General features: G+C 39.2%; 1 protein-coding gene across 1 annotated transcript in view; it reads left to right on the forward strand.

Moving 5' to 3' along the window:
• Positions 1–6,292: 6,292 nt before the first annotated feature.
• The window catches only part of Gabra1 (gamma-aminobutyric acid type A receptor subunit alpha1), a 49,205-nt gene continuing 48,238 nt past the window's right edge, over positions 6,293–7,259 (forward strand). The window contains exons 1-2 of the mRNA XM_010622244.3: positions 6,293–6,385; positions 6,749–6,965. The gene's annotated coding sequence lies outside the window, so the exon portion shown is untranslated. The remainder of the gene's footprint in view (positions 6,386–6,748; positions 6,966–7,259) is intronic.

A 7,259-nucleotide genomic window follows, 5' to 3' on the forward strand; every position in this document is an offset into this window, starting at 1 on the left:
ACTTGGGCTCCGCCTTTAATCCTCCTGCCTCAGCCTCTAGAGTTATGGATTTATAGGCAATCCACTACAAACCTGTCTGAGCTATCTGTTTCTTCACTTATTTATTTAATTCATACCGGATAATGCTTTGGGAGCCAAATCTGTTCTTCTCCTGGGGAATAGTGACATGTTTTTGAAATTTGCATGGCTTATCATTGTATCATAAATAGTTACACAAGAGTAATTGACAGTTATTTAAAAATATTTTCATTTCTACCTTCCCTGCACACATAAGCTTTTATAGAAAAGTATGTAAGTGTGTGTGTGTGTGTGTGTGTATGTGTATGTAGAGAGAGAAACATTAAAGAAAAAAAATGGCTTATGTTATTCTAAACAAATTGAATGAGGTTGAGAGAAGTTCTCTTGTGTACTGGCAAATTACAGTAAACAAAATTTTATTGTTTCCATGTTCTAACTTTATCACAGGGCATCCATTACATTTGGATATATTTATGAGCAACCGTAATAAAAACGCACCCAGATCCACAAGCTCAGTTCATTTCATTCCACAAAACACAATTATTGTAAACCCTGGGAGGGTATTAAACAGATAGGGCATTAGTGTCTTAATTCTTGATCTTTGTTCTGATAAATCCTTCTGCTTTAGATTCCTTTCCACAAATCCTGTGGCCATTCAGGGCACGATGAATGTATTTTTAAATGCTGCTTTAATTTTAGAGTCTTTTTTTGTATTTCATGATTTCAAACAAATATGTATATGCAGATGTCCAACAGGATAATGAGATCAGATTACACTCATCAAATATTTCAAACCAGGCCTGTCCTAATTACGCCAGAAGATCCTGTGCAGTTTCTTGGTAGCAGCGTGTTTATTTTTTTAATTGTTTCTGATAAGTAATCTCTCTAAATTGACTTTCTAATTCAGATTATTTTTCCTGCCTCCTAGACCCTGATAGTATTATTAAATGAGTATCTTTTCTTTTCTTTACCATAACAGTGAAGCATGCACACATTCCTTACTGTTTTAAATGAGTCTATATAAATTGTACATACATATATATATATATATATACTTTAAGTTCACCAAAGAAGGTATGTGTCTACAATATTTTTCATGTTTTACTGTACTAGAAAATAGATAATACATGGTTGCTCTATTAAGTTATATACATTATAACATTTTAAAGAATCTTATCTGGCAGGTTTTTGGTTTACGTTGCTGTTGTTGTTTTGAGACAGGCTCTCACTACGTATCCCAAGCTGCCCTGGAATCAGTAGCGATCTTCCGGCCTCAGCCTCCCAAGTGCTGGGACTGTAGGCATGCACCACCACACCCAGCTGGCACATTTTAACAGCATATTCATTTTCTTACCTTTCTCCTGACTTACATTATTCACCTTCAAGTTACAAGTTGGATCTACACAGTCAGAAAACTGCCTTCATAAGTTTGTATAATTATTGTTATCTACTTTTTAAAATAAATAAATTCTTGAGCCGGGGATTTAGCCCAATGGCCCCGCTGCCGGCCTCTCAAGCGCGAGACCCAAGTTTGATCCCAGGTACAAAAACAAGCAAACAAACAAACAATCTTTTTAGTCGTCCCCAAATCCTGAATATATTTGTATTTACTCGCTTGTGTTGAGGGATTCAGTATCTGTGAAAAGAAGTCTTTGAAGGAATTAAGTAACTCTGAGCTATAGATGAATCGCTGATAAACTGGAAACTGCTAACAGAAAAATTAAATAGACTCCAGCATATGTGCGTCCGACTGTGTATTTGTTGTCGGTGTCTTAAATTTCACGGAGAAAAAAGTGTTGTTGGTTCATCTCCAGGGCCCCCACTGTGGACTAGAGACCGGGCTCTGGCCGATGCATCCCTGGCTGGCCTTGCACCGCCTCACACTCTTTTCAATCTCCCCATGGTGGGTACCTGACAAACCCCCAACGGAAGGCAGCCACAGTAAGAATTAGTCTTTTTCTCAGGACATCCTGAAAATAAGAAGATGGACCTAGGACTAAATAAGGAAATACAGAATTTCGAGGCTTCACACCTCATCTGATAACACAGGACCGTCTGCTTCAGTGAGATCTTACACAAACTGTGCACAGCAGCATCAGTATTATGAATTATATGAACACGATGCAAGCAATGAACTAAAATTCTAGGAAATGACAAATTTAAAGTAAAGCAAAGAAAAGGAAATGGGTACTCTTGAAATACCTTTTGAAGGGTTAAGTGATTAACACTTATTTTCTTAGGTAATCCCACAATTAACATATGAGGTATCATTTCCCCATAAAAAACACTGGAAAATCAAGTTCAGAAACGTTCACAAATGTACAATGGGCTATACAGCTATTAAGTGTCAATAATTTTAGGAATATATCTTTGCATGATTACTCACCATGCCACCCTAACCTCGGTTTTACTTCTGCAAATATTAGGGAAGGAAATTACATAATCTTTACATTATGCCACAGTGATTTGGATAAGCGATCCCTACTTCTGACTAATGTGAAGAATGTTTATGACTAAAATATAAAAAAAGTTTTAAAATTTTTGTATATAACATTTGCCATTCCTTTCAGTACATGAAAAAGTCAAACTAGCTTTCAGACCTGGATAACTTATCTGAGTGACCTGAACGACAAAACTGTCTACATTAAGTTATTTAAAATATTGTATTTATTAAATCATATTACTTTTTCCAATTGAGCTATTATTTTAATATCAATTATATAATAAGAGCTATCTCTTTGGATATTCTAGTATAGTTCATTTCAAAAGATGGTCTGTAATATATATGGGGAAATTTTAAAAGTGGGCTGTTTTACTGAGTATAGTAAAATATTTCATATAAATATACACTTTTACATAAATATATATAGGATTTCAGCTGCTACTTTTACACTTCTTTTAGATTGGTAATTATGTTTCACATGATGCTAACATTAAGATATACTAATGGTATGTATTTCTGAGCCATGACAATATATATACATATATATATTATATATATATTTTTTTTTTTTGAAACAGGGTCTCCCTCTGTATTTTAGGCTGGTATTGAACTCACTATGCAGCCCAAGTCAGCCTGAAACTTGTAGTGATTTTCCTGCCTCAGTCTCCCAAGTCCTGGGATTACAGGCATGAGTCACTATGCCCAGTTCAATGCCAATACATTTTAAAAGATCATTTTATTTTAGGTTTCAGCAGAAGCTTATTTGATATTTTATTATTTCTACTGATTTTTTTTTCTCCACCTTAAATTGTTTTGTAAATGAGAAGATTCCACACTAAATAAATGGAAACACTCAAGATTTTTTTTTTTTCTGCATTTGGTTTCCAGTCAGTTGGAGAAAGTAAAAATATTGTTCTGTTTTGTAAAATCAGCACTACTTCTTCAATTAGGTCAGGGCTTCCAGCCATTTAAAACTGACAGAAAACGCAAAATGTACCAGGCTGCAACACTGGAGATAGAGCTATGAGACCTCCCCATGATCTCAGGTCTGCAGTTTGACCTCAAATCCTTACTGCCAAGTACTAGTAACTTTCAGGGAGATCTTGGCTAGTGACTTCATGAGATAGAAGGAAAACAACAGAAGCCTTGGAAACACTAAGTTGAGCCTGACACAAGGTGGTGGTTGGAGTCTCTAGATCATCAGAGAAAGACTCTTACCATTAGTAAACAACTTTTTAAAAATCTAGAGATAGCTCTTATATGACTGATTTAAAAATGATAAAGGTAGGACAAATGGTGAATGAAAAAGATTTTAATATGAGCTCACGAACTCTAAGGGGGCTCAATAATGTGAAAGTTTGGTTAATAAAATAAGCTTTTAGGGACCGGGGATTTAGCTCAGCGGTTTGGTGTCCTGCCTTGCAAGCGCAAGGACCTGAGTTCAATCCCCAGTACCAAAATAAATAAATAAATACATACATACATACAAAAATAAGCTTTTACATTAAAAGATTTGGGTTTGCATTCTAGTGTGGATGCTTACTAGATGTGTGACCGTGGGTGAGTCTTCTGATCCATCATTCACTGAATGGTTTGTACAATGGGGTTATTAAGATTGTTTCACATACAAGCTTACTTATATAGTTAAATCAAATGCATTATGTAAAGGAGTGAGAACACTAATCGAACCAGGTGAACAATTTAAGAATATTAAACACTCTGGTTATTATTACTTTAAGAACTTCTTTCATCACACATATTTGAAGGAATTTATCTTCAGTGCAAGAAAGAAACAACAATGTCAACAATTATCTGGAAGATTCAATATAACAACACAAAAACAAATAATTTCCTTGCTATTAATTTCTTGTATTTGATTCTCCGCTAATAGGTGCATATGGTAAGGACTTCTTGGATGAGAAATAATATGTATGGTTTACAGTGTACAGTACCAGTTATTGTTTTCAGAATAACCTAATTATCAGTGCTTCAAGCAACTGTTTTATTTTTATAACATGATGTCTGAAGTAATATATATGTATATACATGTGTGTGTGCATATATAGTTGGAAATTGTGGATATATATACATTATATTTCCCATATGACATCTATGAACAATTATCTAATAAATCCTACCTGCAAATAGTGCTTTGAAAGGACATTTGCATTTCATATAAATACTGTAGCTCCCAGATTATTCATTAATACTTATTTTTAAAGATATGAGACTGCTGTCCAATGCATCCTGTGGCCATAGTCACATAATACTTTTAGTCTGTACATAGGATATGACTGGCCTGGCTTTCAGAGTCTATTTTCTAACTGATGAAGTTTCAGGAACCATGTATGCAAAGTCATAACCAGTAAGAGTTATCTGGTTGTGACACTACATGTATGACATCATGTTTCACTTAATTTGTAGAGAGAGGTAAAAAAATAGTCACGATTGGAATCGTATTTTGTGTGGAGAGGTAACAAAACAGTGTTTCTCATTGTTCGGGGTTTCAAAACATTTTTTGCAGTCAGTTTTCTTCTCAAAATTGTTGTATTAAAATAAATTAATTAATGGATAAGTGAAGTACAAAAAAGTTGGGTAATGCCACACAGGGAAGTTACAACAATCTTTCAGTGTTTATCTTTGGGAGTACACCGGCATTTGCTCTGTCGTCTGTTAGCAACTAACTACTTCCCAGACCAAGAACATCTTAAGATGCTCCTCATGTTTCCCTTTCAAAAGTTCACGTCCAGAATCATTTCCCAGTAATCTTCACCTCAAAACACGGAAGGAAACTAAGCTCAATTTTAACAGCAGTCTTCACTTTTGTGTCCCCTGTTCGTATAGTCCTCTGACATAATTTTAACCAACATGCACTGCTTCGTTTCAGCAAAGGCCAAAGGGCACTTGTAGAATCAGAAACGCGGAAGTGATGTGCACTGGCTATTTAGGTTTTTCTTCTCTCAGCCATGCTGCACCCCTAATCCCCAACGTCTCCTGTGGTTGAAGTCTGCTTGGGGAAATGGCCCGGGGAGACTTTCCCACTACAAGTTATCACCAGGGGCCTTCTCTCTTTTTTTTTTTTTTTTTTTTTCCAGAACTTCCTACCGAGTCTGGATCACAGTGCTGAAAGGACAGCTCCCCGTGACCTCGGGTGAAAGCAGCAATCTCAGAAGGGAGGACCCAGCCACTCTGCTCCAAAGAGCCATTCACAAAATCCGCGGAGGGAACCACAGTCAGACCGATTCCTTGAAAATTTAGTTAGGCTGATGTTGAAACACACACACACCTCTTCCCTGAGTGTATAATCATGTACGCGTGGAGAGCTACCAAGGAGGCTAACAGGAGAGGGCAGAGAGGGGTGGAAAAAGGGGACATGGGCTTTGTTCTGCTTCTAAAAATTCTTCCTCCCCCTCTCCCATTTTCCTAATCCGAGAAATGATGGAATTCAAGGCAAAGAAACGATTCCGGAAACGGAGATGTGACTCTCAAACCTAGAAAGGATGGGAATGAATGATTCAAAGTTAAGTATTTCTCGCTAGGAACCCGGCACAATTTGGAGGTGAAGGTGTCTGTGTTTTCTTCATGATAACTGACGCGGTTACCTCAGAAGATAAACACCCGGTTCCGGAGCGTGTTCTTCTTGTCCTCTAAGCTACAAATTAAGGTTGGGGGGAAAGCGCTCGCAAGCCGAGGAAGTGCGAAGGGCTCTAAACCCAGCGGCCAATTCGCTACCAGCCCGAGCTCTTCCCCGCCGTCGCTCAGCATTCGTGACTGTGCAGGGCTCGGGGACCTTGGCATACGTGTGGGAGTGTGTGCCGGGAGGGAGGGACAGGAGCGTGCGCTCGCCACACGTGTGACCCTGCATCTCCTGCCCCACAGCCTGGGCTCGCTCCTGTGTACGCAGGGTTACACGTCTGACCGAAGGTGGGACAGCCACACCGATCAGATGTGTCTTCAGTGGGTGCGCCTTAAAATAGGGTGTGCAGAAATTGCAAGTGTGAGAATATGCTCAGTGTAGCCCCGAATGTCTCTCAGCCTGGCAATGCTCGCAGCAAATTGTTGGATTTGAGTCTGCAGCGAGAGAGAAGGAGATTAGGGCCACAGTGGTGCAAGTTAAATTGTGCTGCATATAATAAATGGGCGGATTGGTCTCCAGATCCAGGGCTGGTACCACCTTCCTTTCTAAAATAAAATCTCTCTGGCATGAAGTCACCGCCTATTTCACATCCGGTTTGCCCTGGGACGTATTACTACTGTCTTGGTAAAGAGAAATCTTTTGTTGTATAGCTGCAGATTGGATATCGGGAAACAAATTTGGGTGTGAAATCTTCAGCGAAGGAGCAGAGTCCATGATGGCTCAGACCGAGTGAGCGAGACAGAGGCAGAGCGAGGACGCCCCTGCGCCCGCCCGGACTCGCGGACTCGCGCCTGCTCCCGCTCCCCGCGATCGTCTCTCGCAGACTTTTCCCGGGTCTTGAGCGATCCGGTGCTCAGCGGGCCCAAGGTAAGCGCGGCTTCGGCCAGACCGCCACACGCAGACCTTGGAACACTAGCCTGGGAGACAGGAATGCTAAGGTGGGGGGAAAAGAGGGAAGGAGAGAGCAGGGTAAGAGCCTGATCCCCTAGCAGGTAGAAGCCAGGAGTGTTTTTGTTTCAGGATGAAAACTGCAGCGATCCAGGAGCAGTATTTTCTCTGTCTTTTCTCTTCTCGTTTCTTAGGCAGATTTGATTTATTCCACGGGGTGGTGGGTGGTGACATGTTGTTTTGGTCTTTTTTTTTTTTTTTTTTTTTTTTTTT

This window comes from Fukomys damarensis, unplaced genomic scaffold (genome assembly GCF_012274545.1).
Source record: "Fukomys damarensis isolate Sample0158 unplaced genomic scaffold, DMR_v1.0_HiC HiC_scaffold_9, whole genome shotgun sequence".
Classification (NCBI taxonomy): Eukaryota; Metazoa; Chordata; class Mammalia; order Rodentia; family Bathyergidae; genus Fukomys; species Fukomys damarensis.